The following is a 20,794-nucleotide window of genomic DNA, read 5'->3' as shown; positions in this document are numbered from 1 at the left end:
TATATCTGTAAGAAACAGTAGTTAGTATTAGATTCCTTACCTTAGAATATCCCCAGGCGTCAGACTGGATCCGGAAACTTTTGCGTAGCAATACCCCTTCGCGTCGGTAAGCGTCGTCTGCGGCTCCGCGTCCGTCGTCGGTGCCGGGATGACGTCGCCGGAGTACTTAGACGCCGCCTTCGCGCGCTGACTTCAGTTCTTAAACACAGCTTTTCCGCACCAGAAACGCAGAGCCATGATAAAAACCAACACTGGTGCCAAGAAACTAGGGCCCTGAAAGGGGATGACCTTAACCCTAGATATCGGTTCGCAGAACGGGGAGGATGGGTGGGGCGGTAAGGAATCTAATACTAACTACTGTTTCTTACAGATATATCGTTACCTAAGGTAAGTAACTTGTGCATCTGAAAGAAACTGGTTAGTATTAGATTCCTTACCTTAGAATAGATACCCCAGCAATACCAACCCCGGTGGTGGGTCTGCGAACCAATAATCACACCATGAAGTCCTGGAGGACGGAACGGCCAAAGAAGCCATTCCTCCGGACTTGGCTGTCTAGGCAGTAGTGTCTTGCGAACGTGTGCAGCGAGGCCCACGTATCTGCCTGACAGATGTCCTTCAAGGGGACACCCCGGCCCAGGGCAGTAGGAGCCGCCGTGGCCAGAGTGGAATGGGCCTGCAGCCCAACAGGAGGCTCCTTTTTAGCCAAAGAGTAGCATACCTTGATGCACAGCACGACCCACTGAGAGATGGTTTGCTTGTGCACCGCCCGACCTTTCTTAGCGCCCACGTAACCAACAAAGAGTTGGTCATCCACCCGGAACTGGCGTGTGCGATCCAAATAGAATGAGAGCGCACGTTTTGGGTCCAGACGGTAGAGCCGCTCTTCCTCTTTAGAGGGATGCGGAGGCGGAAAGAAGGTGGGCAAGGTGATGGACTGCCCGATGTGGAAGGCTGTGACTACTTTGGGCAGGAAAGAGGGTCTTGTCCGCAACACAACCTTGTCTGGATGGACAGAAAGGAAGGGAGGCTTGGATGAAAGAGCCTGGAGCTCACTCACTCTCCTGGCAAAGGTGATGGCAACCAGGAAAGCAGTCTTAAGAGTAAGAAGACGGAGAGGACAGTTGTGAAGTGGCTCAAAGGGAGCGCACATCAGAAAAGTAAGCACTAAGTTCAAGTCCCACTGAGGCATCACGAAAGGAACAGGGGGGAACATATGAGTGATGCCTTTTAAGAATCTGTTAACAACCGGGGACTTGAACAAAGAGGGCTGATCAGGTAGCCTTAAGAAGGCGGAAAGGGCAGAAAGATAGCCCTTGATAGTGTCCAGAGCAGAGCCCTGCTGGGCAAGAGAAAGAAGGAAGAGGATAACCTCAGAAAGAGGGCAGAAAGGGGATCCACAGTCTTTGCTGTGCACCATGCCACAAACTTGTTCATTCTGCAGGCGTATATCGACTTTGTGGAGGGACGCCTGGCTGCCAGAATAACATCACAAACTTCAGGAGGCAAGTCAAATGGCCTCAACTGTCGCCGCTCAATCTCCAAACATTGAGGTGGAGACTGGACCGGTTCGGGTGGAGGACCGTCCCCTGCTGCTGCGACAGAAGGTCCTCCTAAAGAGGCAGACGAATCAGGGGATCGACAGACATACTGAGTAGCTCAGAATACCAGTATCTTTGTGCCCAGTCTGGAGCCACAAGGCTAACTTGGGCCCGGTCGCGCCTGATCTTCTTCAGCACTCTGGGCAGAAGTGGTATAGGCGGAAAGGCGTACAAAAGACTGCAGCTCCACTCGCGACAAAAAGCATCTCAGAGCGCGTGCCGCCTTGGAAATTCCAACTCGCAGAACTGATGACATTGCGCGTTCTCTTCTGTGGCGAATAGATCTAGCCAAGGCTCTCCCCACTGCTGAAAGAGGCCTTGCGCCACGTCCGAGTTCAGACGCCATTCGTGATACATCATGCACCGACGGCTGAGTTTGTCCGCCCTGGCGTTCAGGGAACCTGCCAGGTGTTGAACCACCAGGGTCACGCCCTGATGTTCTAGCTCCTGCCAGAGGCACAGAGCCTCCTGGCAAAGGGTCCACGACCCCACCCCGCCCTGTTTGTTGCAGTACCACATGGCGGTGGTGTTGTTCGTGAACACCTGCACTACACTCCCCAGAACAGAGGGGAGGAATGCCTTCAGTGCAACCCGTATCGCCCGCAGCTCCAGAAGGTTGATGTGGAGCCAGGACTCCACTGGAGACCAGAGGCCTCTGATCTCCGCCTCTCCCATGTGGCCTCCAGAGCCCTGGAGGAACGCGTTCGTCACAACTACGTGCTCCGGTTGGGGTAGGGAGAGGGATCTGCCACTGACCCAATCGCGGTCCGTGAGCCACCACTGCAACTGTCTTGCAGTGCCCTCCGAGATCAAGACATGGTCGGACAGGTTGCCCTGATGCTGGGCCCACTGAAACTTCAGGTCCCACTGCAGAGCCCGCATCTGCCACCTGGAGTGATGCACCAGAAGGATGCAGGAGACCATCAGCCCCAGAAGCCGCAGCGTCAACCTGGCTGAGACTCGGGATAACGGCTGAAAGATCGGAATCAGAGCCTGAATATCCTGAACCCGCTGTTCTGGAGGATAAACCTGAAACTGCACTGATTCCAGAACCACTCCTATGAAGAGGAGCTTCTGAGAGGGACACAGGTGTGACTTCGGCACATTGATGGAGAACCCCAGCAGGTGCAGGAGGTCGGCCGTAGTCTGGAGGTGGCTGACGACTGTCTGGGGCGAGCCCGCCTTTAACAACCAGTCGTCGAGGTAGGGGGAAGACTGAAACCCCTAACCTGCGCAGATGAGCTGCGACCACTGCCATTACTTTAGTGAACAACCGTGGGGTGCTGGTAGGGCCAAAGGGGAGCACGGTAAACTGAAAGTGCTCGTGGCTTATGTTATGTTATGTTATGTTATAACAATTTATTATGCGCACAGCGACTCCAGCGAAGGAGCATCCCGGCGCAGAGACACGGAGCAGTCATAACACAACATGGAGATAATGCCACAGAAAAGTGCTAAAACAGGGAAGCTAAAACAGGAAGGTTTTTATGGCTCTACGAAAAGACAGCAAGTCCTCTATCAGCCGAATTTCAACTGGAAGGGTGTTCCAGATTGACGCGGCTCTCACCCTGAAGGAACGGCCCCCCATCCTGCTGAGCCTAAATCTGGGGACAACAGCAAGGGCCTGACCTTGTGATCGAAGATTGCGGGTAGGGACATAGAAAGAAATGGAGTTGGCCAGGATCTCAGGGCCTATGCCTCTTAGGATTTTGAAGGTCAGACACAAGACCTTGAAGAGAATACGCTTCCTAACCGGGAGCCAGTGCAGGGAGCGGATGACATGAGACACCGGGCAGAACTTAGGAAGTCCAACAATGGCTCTCGCCGCGGCGTTCTGCACCCGCTGCAGACGGGTTAACTCAGCCTGGTTAGCCCCCGCCAGCAAAGAGCTGGCGTAGTCCAGACGAGAGATGATGGTTGCCTGGACCACAAGCTGTCTGGTAGGGGCATCGAAGAACTTAAGCACCGGCCTTAACCCTCTTAGGAGACCGAAGCAACAGGCTGCGATTTTTTTGGTGTGCCCTATGAATGTAAGACCAGCGTCTAACCAGACCCCAAGGTTCTTCACCTCCGACACTGGGGTCGGAGTGGGGCCCAACTCCGAAGGCCACCACTGATCGCCCCAGAGCTCCACTCCCTTCCCGACAACCATAACCTCTGTTTTTGTGGCATTAAGCTGGAGACAGTTACCTGCGAACCAGCTGGCCACCGCCTTCAGTCCAGACTGAAACCTAGGGGCATCCTGTTCTGCATTCCCCCCTGAGAGTAACCGCCAGCTGTGTGTCGTCGGCATATGAGACCATGGTTAGGCCCCACTGCCTTGCGACATCAGCCAGCGGTCTCACGTAGAGATTGAACAGCGTGGGACTCAGCGAGGATCCCTGCGGAACCCCCATGGCCAGAGGCTGGAACCCGGACTTGAAGGGAGGGACGGCAACACAGAAGGAGCGGTTGTCTAGGAAGGAGCGGAACCATTGCAGCGCCTGGCCGCCGATACCAATCTCCTCGAGCCGCCGAAGGAGGATGCTGTGCGATACAGTATCGAATGCGGCGCTGAGGTCTAACAAAATCAGCGCCGCCGTCTGACCAGCATCCAACCTAGCACGGAGATGTTCCACCATCACAAGAAGGGCAGTCTCCGTGCTGTGGCCAGCACGGAAGCCATTCTGTGTGGGATCGAGGGCATTGGACCGGGCTAAGTGTTCAGACAGGGCCAGGTTGACATGGGCCTCTGTCAACTTAGCTGGCCAGGGCAGCAGCGAGATGGGACGATAGCTTTCCGGCTTAGACGGGTCAAGAGATGGTTTTTTAATGATCGGAGACACCACCGCCTGCTTCCAGCTGATGGGAACGACCCCCGTCTCTAGGGAGAGATTGACAAGGGAGCGTATAGCCACGCGCCCCACAAAGGTCTGGTCTCGAAAGAGGGCAGGCCTCACTGGATCGGATGGGGACCCAGATTTAACTTGCGTAGCAAGTTTGTCAAACCCTTCCAGGGTGAGAGGGGGAAATGAGAGCAAAGCGGGCTGGTGAGGTGTCTCCTTAGGGCTACCCAGCGCTATACCAGTGCTCGGGAAAGTCCGATATATAGACTGGACTTCTCCCAAGAAATAGGAAGCGAGGGATTCACAATGTGTGACAGAGCTCTCAGCCGTAGAGATAGACCGCTTAGACATAAGATCTTTCACCGCCTTGAAGATGGCCTTCGACGGGTTAGTGCTGTTCCGGAATTCCTCGGCATAAAATGCCGCTCGGGCACAACAGATGGCCCGGTGATAGAGCTTGACGGACGCGACATATGTAGCTTTTGACTCAGCCCCATATGTCTTCCGCCAGGCCCTCTCCGCCCGTCTACAGGCTCCCTTCAGAGCGCGCAAAGCGTTGTCATACCAGGGGCTTGACACTCGAGGGTTGATCTTCGTTGTTACAACAGGTATCAAAACATCCAGAGCCCTAGTGAGCCAAGAGCAGAAGAGATCATACCCCTCCTCTACGTTGTTAAATGGGCCCAGAGGTTCCACTGACAGAAGATGGTAAAAGTCATCCAGCCTGAGTTTACTCCAGGGTCTCCTGGGTACCCGCTTGGCTGAAGAAGTGGAAATGTTGGTTGTCATAGGGCAATAGATGGATACCAAAGAATGGTCAGACCACTCTACAGGAGCCACCGACGTGACTTTAGCCTCGGTCAAGTTGGTAAAAAAAGGGTCAAGAATATGTCCCCCGGAATGAGTAGGCTGGGAGACCAACTGAGAAAGTTGAAAGGCCTCTAAGTCCATAAGAATACTACGTGCTGTCAGACAGGATGGACATCGAAATGCAAATTTAAATCGCCCAGAATGGAAAAATTAGCGCAGTCAGTGACCAAGGTGGCAACAGTGTCCGGGAAAGCATTCCTGAACGCCACATCACTGCCCGGCTTACCGTGAACTGCAGGTAACGCCAGTGTGCCGGCAGGACGGGGATATGAAAATAAGCATCCTGCAAGTCTAACACTACCATCCAGTCTCCTGGGTCCAGGGAAGCTAGGACCTGAGCTAGTGTCAGCATCTTGAACTTCTCCTGCCGCAGGAAGCTGTTGACGTTCCGTAGGTCCAAGATAGGGCCTAGGCCCCCTTTGCCCATCTTGGGTACCAGAAAGTAGTGGGAGTAACAACTACACCCTACTTCCGGCTCAGGAACGCGCTTGATGGCCCCCATGGCCAAGAGGTCTGTAACATTCTCTCGTAGAAGCGTCAAGTGATCCCCCGACACGCGGTGGTATCGCGGTGGCATGGCTGGAGGGGTAGCTTCGAAGGAGAGGGAGTAGCCCCTTCGGACGATCTGCAGCATCCACCTGTCCGATGTGACAGTGCGCCAGTGGAGGTGGTGATGGTGAACCCTGCCCCCCACTGGCGTCACATGGGCCTGAAAGCTCGGACTAGGAGGGTTTCGAGGCGGATGCTGCGGGAGCGGGTGTGGACTGGCCTCACCGTTGTCCCCGACTGGCGCCACAGCGGTTTCCACGTCGCCACTGTGCTGGATGGTAGTCTGCGACCCATGGCTGGCAGGACGTGTGGGGGTGCCCCTTCCTTGGCCACGAAAGGAATGAAAGGCAGTCGTTTGCTGGCGCGAGGCCGAGAGGCCCAAGGACTTGGCCGTAGCCCTGGAGTCCTTAAAGCGCGCATGGTCTGCCTTGTCGCCAAAGAGGCGACGGCCATCAAACGGCATGTCCATAAGGGGGTTCTGGACATCAGCCGAAAAGTTCGCTGACCTCAACCAGGTGTGGTGACGAATCGCCGCCGTCATTGCCATCGCTCTGCTCAGTGAGTCCGTGGTATCCAGTCCACACCGGATGGAGTACAGTGCTACATCTCGACCCTCCGCAGGGGCTTGGTTGAGTTTAGTCTGGACCTCCGCCGGAAAATTGTGGCAGCACGTCCGCGACCGTGTCCAACAGAGAGTGGGTATAACGGCCCAAGAGGCACGCAGTGTTGACTGACCGCAGCCCTAAGCTTAGAGAGGAGAATACCTTCTTTCCGTATTGCTCGTACCTCTCTGATTCCCGATCGGGGGAGCCGTCGGGAATGCGGTCTGGAAATTAGAGGCCTGGATAACCAGGCTCTTGGGGGTGGGATGTGTGGACAGGAAGCAAGAGTCGCCCGGAGCCGGGCGGTGGTGTCTGGCCATGTTCCTATTTACAGGATGTCTGTTGTAACTTCAACCCAGAATGGTACATTCCGTCCACCCCTCCCTGTCGGCCCCAGTTGGTATCCCCTGTTCCTGAAGCTGACAATGGAATGTTGGTACACTCTCCAGTGAGGAGAGTGGATGGTCAATAAACAAGTCTTATCTATACTGGAGTCTTGTCATCATTCTTGGAACTTCCTACACTGGCGACGGAACTGCGCAGGGGGCAGAAGTTGACCATTTCCCCTTTGAGTACTCTCTCCACACGAAGGGAAAAAAAGAAAAGAAAAGAAGCAAGGTTGGAAGATGGAAGAAAACCAAAGGTACTGTCCTAGGAGCTGATCAATGCAAAGAGTGGTCTCCTTGCGTAAGACTGTGGCTGCAGTAGTTAAAGAGGAATTTTTCTGAGAAAATTTAAAAAGGAAAGCAAAGGGAGGATCATAAATCATCCCATAGAGCGAAAGGAACTACAAGTGACTGACTGTATTTATGCTGTGTGCCGTTTTGGTGTCTCCGGTAGTCTGTGCAGTCGTCATCATGACTCTATTTGCAAATTGGATGTAAGAAGTGTCTCGTAGGAACCCGAGTGAGCACCTGTACATTAGTGGATTTCGCCTACAATTAGTGTGGAGTTTACACTAAGACAGTATAGAAACACCCTTGCCACGTACCTGACAGTAAACAGGTGGGGGTTTGCACATGAGCGGTGTGTGGAGGCGAAAGGAAGTGTCCGTCAATACCAGGCTCGTCTTGGGGAAGCGCCGCGCTGTGCCTCAGACGGTCAGTCAGCGGGATATCATCTGTAGGAAGCACCGCTGTCGTCGTTTTTCAGTCGGCACCCACGGGATCCAGCACACCCTGACAAGCTGTACGTTTCGGAAAAGGAAGCCTAACCAGCAGCCCCAGCGTTCGCCTGAGGAATACTTCGAGGCGTCAGCTGACTGAAACCGGAACCATATCGACGCTCCCGGCGCACCAGCAACTGAGGGCCGGCGTTTTCTTTCTGTGGAAAAGTTTTGTGCCGGTGTCATCGTAGAGCTCTGCGTGTCAGGTTTTGTGAAGCCGGATAGCTGAAATCCGAATAAAAACAGGTGTGGGTTACCTCAAGAAACTCTGAGGGAACTTTCTATGTATACTGACGTTCGGTACACAGGTTGGTGAGTGTATGGCATGTACTTTTGACTTCATGAAATAGGTGACTGGCTATGAATAATATTCCTGGACAAGGATCGACGAACCTACACTAAGAAGCTGAGAGGAACCTTTAAGTACCTGAGAATTTCCCTTGGGTTACTTCTTTACCGCTGAAATCTCACATAGTAGTCCCATAAGCAAATGTTTTCACAAGTGTAATCCTATACATTGTTTGTATTTACAAGTCTGTTCCTAAGTCATCTTCCTGTGGTGTAATTTACATTGGGTAACCATGGCGGTGGCAAGCATGAGTCAACCCCCACCTTTCCTGAAGTATATAGGAGAGCCAGAGATTAGCTGGAAGGAGTGGGTGAAATTATTTGAATCATACCTCATAGCGGTAAGGGGTGAGAAATACAAGGCAGAAAGGAAAGAACACATTTTGCTGCATAACTTAGGTAGACAAGGGCGCAAAGTATATGAGTCATTACCTATGCAGGAACAGGAAGGGGAGGAGGAAGTTGATGTGGATGTGTATGAGCAGACCATGAGCAGATTGGAAAAACATTTTCGGGACAGAACAAATGTGGTGTTGGAACGTCACAAATTTTTCAAGAGATGCCAAGGTAAACAAGAATCAGTGTAACATTACATTGCATCTAGGCATGGGTGAATTTTGCGAATCTCGCGTTCGCGAATTTTGCGGATTTCCGAACTCGCAATCCGCAAAATCCGCGAATTCTCGCAAATTTTTTTTTTTGTGTGTTCGCGCGGGTTTCTGCCAGGTCGCGAGGGTTTTTGTACAATTTCGCAAACTCGAACTTACCTGTCGGGTCGCAAGTTTTGCGAACTTGTTGTTTCTACGTGTCCAGCCTGTTTGGGACACGCTTCTTCATCACTGCCACCCTCTGTCACCACATGCCACCCTCTGGCTCACCCATGCCACCCTCTGTTTCATCACAGCACACTCTGGTTGTCCAGTGTACATTATTGTGGCAAAGCAAAGCACACCTCCCCTGCCTCAAGTGACCTGAATTAATTTGGGGCTGATTAATGTGTCACAGCATATTTTTTTAGCTGGCACCTGCTTCCTTAGTGCTTCCTGATTAGTGATCTTTTGCACTTGCTAAGTGCTTTCATTGTTGCAAAATTAGTTACAACACCTGCCCTGCCCCAACTGACAATAATGAATTAGGGGCTGATTAATGTGTCACTGGATTTGAACTTCCAGCCTGGCTCCTGCTTGTCTCCCTTAGCTGTAATTCAGGACCTTTGTGGCATATGTGTAACTATTCTGAGGGTCAGAGCAGGGTCACATAATAGTTGCAAGTAGGCAACTGAACTCTGGAGGGGCCCCTCAGGAAGCACTACAGGAAATGGCTACTAATGATGAGCTTGAACTTTTGAACCTGGTAAGTAGTTTCAGTTTTGCTAAGATCGTATATCTGCAATTTAGCGCTTATTCCCGGGGCGCGAAGTTGAACTGGGAAGCCGCGAACTCACGCGAACAGTGCGAACAAGCTATAAAATCCGCTGCTCGCGGATTTGCGGGAAATTTGCGAATCTCGCGGATTGCGAATTTACCGAAAATCCGCAAAATCCGCGAGCGGAACGGATTTTCCGCCCATACTTAATTGCATCGCTGTGGGGTCTTACTCAGCTATGTGAGTTTGGTAATTTAACAGATTCCCTAATAAGGGACCAACTGGTAAGGTGCACTAATAACCCACGAATCCAGGAAAAGTTGCTAGCTAAAAACCCAGGGTTAAGGGAAGCTATTGAAATAGCTAAGTCAGTTTAGCATACAGAAAGATGCATAAAAGAAATGAAACCTAACAGGGAGGTGGTGGCTTCTATTAATAAAGATGAGACCAGCAATGATGTATACAAGGTGAAGTCAAATGAAAATTACAGTGTGAGAGGAGAAACTGAGGAGAGAGGACCCAAATGCTACAGGTGTGGCAGCAATAACCATTTTGCTATATCATACCAATGCCCGGCGAAGGTCCTTGGAAAGGCCCTAAGACCTGGCTATTGTTCTGCAGTCTTAGCCCTAAAACGCTCCAGCACTGCGTGTGCCCTTTCTCCAAACAGACAGCGCCATCAAAGGGCATCTCCAAGTGTGAGGCCTGGGCATCTTCGGAAAAGCCTGTGGTTCCCAAACAAGCCTGGCGCCTAAGGGCTACTAACCATGAAATTGCTCTGTCCAGCGAGTTTATCACATACAACCCACATCCTATGGTGAACTTGGTTGCATCTCTCCCCTCAGCAATTGCTTGAGAGAGGATGGCTTGGGCCTCCTCAGAGACCATGGGCAGCACTTGCACAACTGATTCCCAGACTGTGTGGGAGTATAAGGTCATGAAGCACGAGGTGATCGCACACCATAGTGCCAGGTTGGCAGAAGAGAACATGCTCTTTCTGAAGGCATCCAGCCTTTTGGATTCCCTATTCAGTGGGGTGGTAAGGAATGTGCCGGGGTCAATTTTGAAGGTGGAGACCTGGACCATTAAGCTCAACGTGGTGGAATGCTTGGTGAAAAAACTGGGGTTCCCTAGGGCGGGCGATGGCAGCAGGGGATTGGCCTATGCACAGGAGTGCTTGTGCAGGGTTGGATTAAGTAGGACATCAGTAACGGCTCCATTAAATGGGAGTAATGGTTCGGTGAGGCAACCAACCTCCGGGGTAAAGATTCTTTGTCAAGATCTTTATCTTGATGGCCAATGTGGGTAGCGTAAGGTCTAGGGCCTCAGCCACCCTCTGCACCACCACTGTAAATGAGACACCCTCCTCTACAGCCACTATAGGGGGAGAGACCAGTACAGTGTCTGGGAGCTGTCCATTTCAGTGGCATCCGCCAGGTCATCATACCAGGTGTTCCCAGGATCTTCTAAAGGTTCGGATCCATAATAGTCTGCAAACCCCTCCCAATCACCACCAAATGTAGGCCTGTCATAGGAATAAGACACTGGCTCCGACACGTGAAGTTCCCCCAAATATGGCACCAGAACCAGATCTGGACGACGCCCATCCGTCTCCTTGTAGGAGTCAGGAATGACGATGGGGAAAGCACCAATACTTGGTGTCGGGGGATGGGGACTGCTGCAGGTGGTGGGGAAAGTTTGAGGTCACTTGAACAGTGTCTCTCCAGATCTGTCACTGAATTCTCAGGACCTGACTTGCACCAACAGCTCGCTGGTGGGAAACCAGTAGGGCCCCTCTGGTCCTGAGGGCACACCAGAGTGGCAAGGCTGCTCAAAGATGAGGTGTATGGCCTCATAAAATTCTTTTAGTGGGGCAAGGGGGACACTTTGGCTCCAGGAAACTCAGGAAAGCGCAGAAATTGCCCAGGCGCAGACTCCACCAGAGAGTTAAGCCTTGAGCGCAGATAGCCATATGACTTGTCCGAAGACTTGAAATCTACAGGTCGAAGTAGCTATCAGATAGAGGCTACTGAAAGGCTTTGGGTTCCAGAGTCTCTATTATCCCTGACTCTTATGTTTCCATAAGAATGTTTAATATCAAACCACCTAATGCTAATACAGCATGCAAGGTGGTAATATTGCCTACAGGTGAAACTCTTCAGGGAGTGACCATCAAAACATTTGGTCGATAGGAAGACAACAAGTGCCCATCATTTAAAATAAAGAAGATACTGTTGAACAAAAAAAGTCTGATTAGTCTATGCTTCCTCAGTGTATATGGTGGATTTAAATTTCTCTATGGAAGAGTATGTACACCGGATACAGGCGATTTCCTGGGCACTGAAGGCCTCTGACTTATGGGCCACTTAGAGGTCTGCCTAGAAACAGTCTTAGGAGGTAGTGGCTGATTTAGAAGTTGTTGCAGTGTGTGCAATTCATCTTAGGATGGACTGAGAAATCGAGAGGGTCCTCGTGGTGGCGGAGACTGGTATGAAGACCCGGACTGTCTCAACCGCTTCTTAGGCATGAAGTAAATTCAGGAGATATCCTCTATTACAAGAGAATCCACATTGATCTGTGAGACAAGGAACGATGTCCAGATGTCAATATTAAAGCTATTCAACTAATCAATGATGAATGTGAAGTCAACAACAGACTTACAAGACTGACATTGTTGGTGGTCTTGACGCTGACAGCAAGCCTGTTCTCAATGGCAAACAAAGTTAGGTTGATGCTTTCTATTACATCAAAGTGTTCAATGGTAATCCGATGGTAGAGTTGATGACAATGTTTTGGATTGTCATGACTCCTTGATCTACTTGTCATATATCTCTCTCTGTGAGTCCTTGGCCATTGCAAAACCAAAGGGGATGTCGGACGGAGTGTTGAACATTGGAAACACTCACCCCCAGTCAACTAATCTGGGTTTAATCCATCATCATTATTTAGCTCACTCCGCAACCCCAGTTCAGACATGTCCATATGCGGTTCGGGCTGGACTGTTCCCATGGGGCACAGGGTCAGACTGATTTGGTTTTGCTTAGTCCTTGGCCGTTGCCAGTAAATCCCAATGGAAACTGAATGTTCTGTACATGCCTTATCTGTCTTTTTCCTTCTCTTTCGCCTTCACGTCTTCTAACATCTCAGAAAGTCTGAAGCCTTCCCTGTCTTTAAGAGTCGTACTGGATGTTTGAATACAAAACTCACTATCCTTGATGGAGCAGGATGATAGTAAACAACACACTTGCTACTGGTCAAAATACATCTAAAATGCCCACAATTTACCGCAGATGACTTGTAAGGAGTTAAATATGTCAAGTGCAATAAAAATTTAAAAAAGAATGAAATCCGAGAGAAAAAATTCCACTAGACAGCTGCAGAAACACTAATGGCCTGATAAGGATGGCGGGTGGACTCCAGGCCACCTGCCTCCCTAACGGAGATTGGGACTGCCGGATACAGGACAAATTACGGTGCAGCCGTGGCGGTCACATTGTCCATTGTTTCCATTGCGGCGGGTGCTGCTGGCTGCAGCACCTACCGCAATGGAAAGAAGAGATGTGTAACGCATCCCTGTACTACGTGACAGGCACCACGCACTGCCTGCCCCTTGGTACAGGCATCTAGTGGGGGGCACCATAGGTGCACACCCATAATCAAGTGCATGTGATGAAGGGACGCCCGCTTCTGGCCCCCAATGTCCATCCCAGAGTGCCAGGGTGATGTGCCATGGAAAGGCTGGCAGGGAGGGACCATCCTAATCTGCCGGCGGTGCCTGGTAGGCACAGCCACCGTTTTAGGGATAGGAAGGCCTCCTACGCACCGGCGGATGCATGGCGGTCAGAGTTTCCCACTGCAATGGAGCCATCCGTCATTGTGATTTGGCGGGTGGAAAATGGCCTTACGAAGCCGGTGAGACCACCACAGACACCCTTTTGGTGGTGGTCTCACTGTGATCATAATGAGGCCCTAAGAGTATTGCAGGGTCCTCACTCACACAAGCCAAAATAAAAAAAGAACTAACTCTGTGAGGCAACTGCCAGTACAAAACAATCTTGGTAATGGGAATTCTCCGGACCCTCAAAGGAGATGGGTGTTTTTTAAACTCGTCCCACAAGATTGTAAGGCTGCTCTTTTCCTCAATATTTAGACATGTTAGGCAGCATGGGATGCTATAGGTGCTGCAATGCACTTCTGGGAAACAGTTTATTTGTTGAATATTCTAAAAATGGGAAAATGGTGCCTTGATAGGCTTTTTAAGGGTGTTTCTCTACCGTTGGGCATACCAAACTATTGCCCCGCCGAAGGCTGTATATTATATTGGATATAATGTGTTCCCTGGTCCCTGTACACAGCGGGTAATTATAATCGTTATGGCTACCAATGCAGACCCCACAATGAAGATGGAGTAGTTTCTGTCCTGTAACTCCAGTTCTGTAGTAGGGGTATCTCTGTTATAGTCATAATCTAGTGAATAGTCCCGCTCATGTGCGTGGACCCCGGCAATCAAAAATAATCTCTCAAGTTGCCAAAATAATGCAGAAACTGCAAGACACTTAAGAGAGAATTTAAAGACAAATAATGCAGCCTATATCCACAGGCTACACTGTCCAGTACTTCAACTAGAAATTCCACCAAAAATCACCACACAGCCCAGCCTGCTAGTTTCTACCATAGAGAAACCTGCCTCCCCCAGTCAAAGACTCAGGAATGATAGAGAGGAAGGTAGGGACAGACAAGCCCCATAGGCTGCCATTATGTGGCTTAAATAGGATACTGTGCCTTTAAGAGAACTTTCCAGACTTCTCCCAGTATCCCAGAATGCATAGCAGGTCCAACTTACTTTCATTTCTTTTTGAAGGCGTATAAAACGCCAGACCTGCAGCATTGTTTACATGAAGAATTCTCCACCGGGGAGGAGGGAGGGCGCTTATGACTATAACAGAGATACCCCTACTACAGAACTGGAGTTACAGGACAGAAACTACTCCTTCTGTAGTAGGGGATCTCTGTGTATAGTCATAATCTAGTGAATAGAATGGCAAGCCCATCCCCACAACAAAGCGGCGGTGGAGAGTAAATAAATAATGCCACTATTGTGCGAACAAATTCCGCAGCGAAGCCTGTCCAACCTGAGCGTCTGCCCTGGCATCAATGTCCAGGCAGTAATGCTTAGCAAAGGTATGAACCGACTTCCAAGTGGCTGCCTTGCAGATTTCAGCAATCGGCACATTACGGAGCAGAGCCGTCGTGGCAGCCTTGCCCCTGGTGGAATGAGCCTTAGGCTTACCTCCTAAGGTCTTATTAGCCTTCTGATAACACAATTGTATGCAGGACACAATCCACCTAGAGATGGACTGCTTGGAGGTCGCAAGACCTGTCCTGACCGATCCATAATTGATAAACAACTGGTCAGACCTACGAATATCTTTGGTTTTATCCAGATAAAATTTCAACACCCTCCTAACATCCAGGGAATGGAGAGACCTCTCCGCTGGGGATGAAGGGTTCTGAAAAAACGTAGGCAAAGTTATAGTCTGGTTGACATGAAAATCAGAAATAACCTTGGGAAGAAATTTAGGGTGAGTACGCATAACAACCTTAGCAGCATGAAATACAGTATAAGGTTAATTACAACACAACGCCTGAATTTCACTCACCCTGCGGGCCGATGTAATGGCCACGAGGAACGCCGCCTTCCAGGACAGGTGCTGCAACGAAGCCTTATGAATAGGTTCAAAAGGTTCCTTCATCAATCGGGACAGCACCACATTCAATTCCCATGAAGGCGAGGGAAGCCTGACAGGAGGGAATACTTTCTTCAATCCTTCCAGAAAATCTTTGATCACAGGGATCTGGAAAAAGGAAGTCTGTGAAGGGCATTTCCTGTAGGCAGTCAATGCAGCCAGATGAACCTTAATGGAATGCACATTAAGGCCAGACTGCGCCAAATGTAAAAGGTAAGGAAGGATGACATCTTCCTTACAGGTCGTAGGATCATGGTTCTTAGACTGGCACCAGATACAAAACCTCTTCCACTTGTAAGCATATGAAGTCCGAGTGGAAGGTCTCTTAGACTCCTTCAGTATGTCCATGCAATCATCGGGCAGATTCAGATGGCCATATTGCACTATCTCAGGAGCCATGCCGCCAAACTCAAAGACGAGAGGTTGGGGTGTAACATCCGTCCCCCGAACTTCGTGAGAAGGTCCGGCCTGCACGGCAACCGAATGTGAGGAAGGAGAGACCGGTGAAGTAGGTCCGTGAACCACCACTGCCTGGGCCACTCCGGGGCGATGAGTATCATCCGAGCCCTGGACCGGGCCAGCTTGATGAGCACCGCCGGAATCAGGGGAATGGGAGGAAATGCGTACAGAAAGCTGTTCGTCCAGTCGATCCATAACGCATTCCCCAGCGTCCCTTGCTGGAAGTACCTGGAGGCGAAGTCTCTGCACTTGCTGTTTTCGGCGGTGGCGAACAAATCTACGTCTGGAGTTCCCCACCTTGCGAAGACTTCTCCTAGTACTTCGTCGTTTATGACCCATTCGTGGTTTTCCTGAAGCAGTCTGCTCAGTGCGTCTGCCTGAACATTCTGCACACCTGGTAGATGGGTGGCCGTTATCGTCAGTCCTCTGGCCAGGAGCCAGTGCCAGATCGCCTGCGCCTCCTGTGACAGAGTGCGCGATCTCGACCCCCCCTGCTTGTTGAGGTAATACATCGTGGTGGTATTGTCCGTCTGTACAAGCAGAGAGTTGGTCCGGAAGGACGGAAGAAAGGCCTTCAGCGCCAAGTGAACAGCTCTGAGTTCCAGGAAATTGATGTGATACGTGGCCTCCATCGGTGACCACGTGCCTTGAATCTGCAGAGTCCCGGAGTGCGCTCCCCATCCCAGAAGAGACGCATCCGTCACGACAGTCTGCGTGGGAATGTCCTTGTGAAAGGGAACCCCTCTGAGGAGATTCTCCGCCGAACACCACCACTTCAGGGACTGAAGAGCATGCAGCGACAGGCGAATCTTGTCGTCCCAAGATCCTTTCCTCTGATCCCACTGGTCCTCCAAGCACTCCTGCAACGGTCTCATGTGCAGCCGTGCGTGTGGCGTCAGGAAGATACAAGAGGCCATCGATCCAAGTAGAGAAGACACCGTCCTCACTGTTGTAGATGGAGTCGTCATAAGAGCCTGAGCCTTCCGAAGGAGTGATAATCGTCGCTCTTCCGAAGGAGACACGCTTGCTGACAGCGTATTGATGGAGGCTCCCAAGTACTGTATGCATTGGACCGGAGTCGGGACAGACTTGGCCATGTTGATGTGCAACCCCAGCTTGTTCAAGAGAACGCACGTCTTCTGGAAGTGTGCTCGCGCTTCCGAGAAGGAGGATGCCTTGATCAGCCAATCGTCCAAGTAAGGGTAGACGAACACCTTGTTCTTCCTCAGGTGTGCCGCCACCACCGCCATGCACTTCGAGAATGTCCTTGGCGCAGACTTCAGTCCGAATGGGAGTACTGTGTATTGATAGTGATTGGTGCCGACTTGGAACCGCAGGAACTTCCTGAGTTTGTGTGCAATGGGCACATGGAAGTAAGCATCCTGTAGGTCTATAGCGCACAGCCAGTCTCCCTGTTGCAACTGAGGGTAGATCTGGTGCAACGACAGCATGCAGAACTTTTCTCTGCGAATCCACTTGTTTGCCTGTCGCAAATCCAGAATGGGCCTGAACTCGTTCTTGTCCTTCTTGCGAACCAGAAAGAACCGGGAGTACAGACCTCTTCCTCTCTGAGACAGAGGTACGTCTTCTATCGCCCTTTTCCTTAACAGGATATCCGCTTCCGCCTGAAGCTCGCGCAGCTGAAACTGCGAGCCGACCGGGGGAATCGCTGGAGGAGGGCTGGTGAACCGAAGACTGTATCCATTGCAAACAATATTCAGCACCCACTTGTCCTGAGTAATTTTTCTCCACTCTGCCAGAAAAAGTTGGATGCTTCCCCCTACCGGAGTGGGTAACGGATCCGGGGGAAGTAAGTTCCTAGGGCCTAGACCCCGCCTGGCCCTTGGGCGCCGGAGCCGACTGCTGGCCTCCTCTGCCCTTCTGCCGCTTCTGGAACGGCTTCCGGAACGGCTGCTGCGAGTGCCCCGAAGCCTGTCCCCGTCCACGGCCTTGTCCTCCGAACCGTCGTTGGAAAGGGCGGTACTGCTTCTTGGTCTCCTTGGGCTTTTCCAGGCCCACAGCCATCAGTGTTTCGGCCTCCGCCTTCATGCGGGCCATTTCATCATCTGCGTGCTTCCCGAAGAGGGTCTCCCCGGAAAACGGCAGATTGGCCACCCTCTGCTGTGCGTCCGGTTTCAGGGACGTCAGCCGGAGCCATGCGTGGCGCCGCTGGTTGATCCCGTGGCAGAACCCTTGAGCAGCCAACAGGGAAGAGTCCGCAGCCGCGCTGATTATCTGGTTGGCTACCAGCGTCCCCTCACTCAGGACTTCCATGAAGTCTTCACGCTGCTCCCGAGGTAAATGCTCCGCAAAGCGCTCGAGGGAGTCCCAGAGGGCGCGGTCGTAACGCCCCAACAGAGCCGTGGCACTCGCCGCTTTCATGGATTTCGCGGAAGTCCCACAGATTTTTCGCCCCGCCTAGTCCATCCACCTAGACTCCTTGTCCGGGGGAACCGTGGAGGTCGGAGTGGTGGCATGCTGCTTGCGGGCCGCCGTGACGATGACGGAGTCAGGCGGAGGCTCCGCTCTCAAAAAGGCCGGTTCCGAGTCGGGAGCCCGGTATTTCTTCAGCAATCTGGACGGGGCCGCTCTCGTCACCGCCGGGGTGAGAAACAGCGCCATAGCCGGTTCTTCCAGGCCCGGCACCAAGGGCAGGAGGGGACGAGACATGTGCCTCTGGTGTAGAGTCTCGAAAATGACGGACGTCTTCGGAGTAGGCACTGTGAGTGTAATGCCTAGCTTCGCCGCGCCCCTCAACAGGACGTCCTGAAAGGCAACCAGGTCATCTATCGGGGACACTCTGGTGTCCGGCGACCCCGATAGCGTAGGTGAGTAGTCCCTGGTCCCAGATGATCTCGTGCGAGAGCGTGATTCGCGCCTCCTATGGCGGTGTCTTGACTTCGTGGAAGATCTGCGCCTCGAGCGAGAACGAGACCTGTCAGCTCTAGGGCGCTCCTTCGGTTTGCGAGGAGGGGTCTTCCGTGGTTCCTCACGGGGCCTCTTCGGATCCTCCCGGGGCTTCGGTTTCGGGGTCCCCGTGGGAGGAGCAGGCAGGGACGGCAGTGAAGTGGACCTCGGCGGAGGGACCACCGGCTGCGGGGTGGGACCATGCGGAGGGAACGGAGGTGGAGCAGGATCCCCTGCAGGAAGTGGTGGCAAGGGCGGAGGGTCCTCCTTAGGTACGGGTGGAGGAGTAGGAGTCCTGGGTCGAGACGGAGTGTACACTTCCGAGTACACCGAGCCCGGTGACCCTTTAGGTGACGGGTGCGGAGATCCATCCCCATCCGCAGGCGACCGCTTCCTCTTGCGTCCTCTGGAAGCGGCGTGACTCCTGGGGCTAGAGCCCCCTCTGTGTCGTTTTGGAGAGGGTGACCTACTCCTCGACGCTGACCGCAGTCTGCTGGACGCAGAACGACGCTTCTCCGGCGTCGAATGGCGCTTCCTGGACTCCGGCGTCGAACGTCGTCCCCTCGACGTCGACCCTCTCATCCTCGGCGTCGAACGTCGACTCCTCGACGTCGATCTCCTCTTGCGCGACCTCTCACGTCGCCCTCTCGACGTCGGGCGGTCCGCCCTCGACGTCGACCGCCGTCGTCTTGATGTCCTCGACGTCGACCGCCGTCGTCGCCTTGATGTCCTCGACGTCGAGGAGCCCCTCGACGTCGATCGGCGGTGTCGCCTCGACGACGACCGACGGTGACGCCTCGACGGCGAGCGTCGGTGCCGCTTCGACGGCGAGCGTCGAAACACGTCCCTGCGCCTTCGGCGTCGGTATGAAGACCTCGACGTCGACGAAGACGATGACGTCGACGGCGGCTTTGACGTCGGCTTCTCCTTCGCCGTCGAGCCGTCACGCCGTCTCGACCCGGAGCCCCGGGGAGACGGGGAGCACGCCGTCGTCATCCCTCTCGACGCCGTCGTCGAAGCCCTCGACGTTGACGGAGAATGGGATCGTTGGCTGGACTTCCTGCCCCCGGGGAGCCCCCCAGGGGCCTCAGCAGAGGCAGAGGGATCCCTCCCAGGCTGCCCAGACCCACCTGCAGCGCGTTGACGCCTATCCTCCAGGCCAGCCAGCCTGATCTTCAATCTGTCCCTGAGGGTCCTAGCAGAAAGTTGCTGGCAGATAACACACTCCTCAGGGCCATGATCTTCTGGAAGGCACACGATGCAGACATCATGGGGGTCGCTTTTGGCCTTCTTCCTCTCACATGCTGGGCACTTAACAAAAAGGCCAGGCATTTCGGAGCCCCAAAACGCCTAAAAAACAGCACAAAAGTGAGAAGAGAACACCAAGCAGTAACTGCAACACTTTTAAAAGTCAAAAAGTGCAAAAACGAATTCAATAAACCCTTGAAAAAGGGAGAGCTCAATGCCAGGGTCCTGTAAGCAGGAGCCGGAAAAAAGAACTGAAAGTAAGTTGGACCTGCTATGTATTCTGGGATACTGGGAGAAGTCTGGAAAGTTCTCTTAAAGGCACAGTATCCTATTTAAGCCACATAATGGCAGCCTATGGGGCTTGAGCGGGACTATTCACTAGATTATGACTATACACAGAGATCCCCTACTACAGAAACAGCGTTAACAAACATTTGTGAAGATTATGGTCAGCATTAAGCCACCATTTCCTCAGCAAAAAAAACTACAGGCGAGAAAAGAAACACAGCATATTTTGTCAAAATCTTCACTGATATACTGTTAATGGAAGTCCAGTAAGAAACATTGACAATAACATATCGGCATGTGCACTGTATGTGGTGACATAAAAATGCACACCAGACAACACGAAGGGCCTGATTTCAACTTTGGCAAACCGCTGGTGGCGGTGCCACTGCACCATCCGCTGGAGGACCGCCAAAGCTGTGGTGCGCCTACCCACGCAATTAGGAGTTTAATCCTGTTTGGGCGGGCTGAGCTGTGGCAGTCTCACATCGGTTGGCTCATAGAAGAGCCTAACATTCAGCCCACAGCCATGACAGCGCCGACTGCACGTTCCTTTATGGTGGGGCATGCATGTCACACTGTGCAGGAACAAGAGTGCAATGCGGCCCTAGGCCCAGGAGCGGCACAAAAGCCTTGTTAGGGTCCCCTTTGTTGCCTCTCCGCTACCATTTCATTGTAGGCTAACGGAAACAAAAGGGACGGCGGACTGGTAACTAGTAATATGCTCGTCAATGCTGCAGCGGCACCACCAGCATATTGCAGCCACCTGACCTCTGCATGACTACTGCGGAATCCTGGATCTCCGGCGGACACATCGGTCCTG

At 52.4% G+C, this 20,794-nt stretch overlaps 1 protein-coding gene across 1 annotated transcript in view; it reads right to left on the bottom strand.

Annotated features, from left to right (window-relative positions):
* Window positions 1-20,794, bottom strand: part of LOC147712426 (uncharacterized) — a 1,115,452-nt gene that overhangs the window by 658,264 nt on the left and 436,394 nt on the right. The window lies entirely within an intron of this gene.

The sequence above is a fragment of the Lissotriton vulgaris genome, chromosome 5 (assembly GCF_964263255.1).
Source record: "Lissotriton vulgaris chromosome 5, aLisVul1.2, whole genome shotgun sequence".
Classification (NCBI taxonomy): domain Eukaryota; kingdom Metazoa; phylum Chordata; class Amphibia; order Caudata; family Salamandridae; genus Lissotriton; species Lissotriton vulgaris.
Note: the sequence above shows the minus strand (reverse complement) of the source record. Positions and strands in the feature narration are given on the sequence as shown.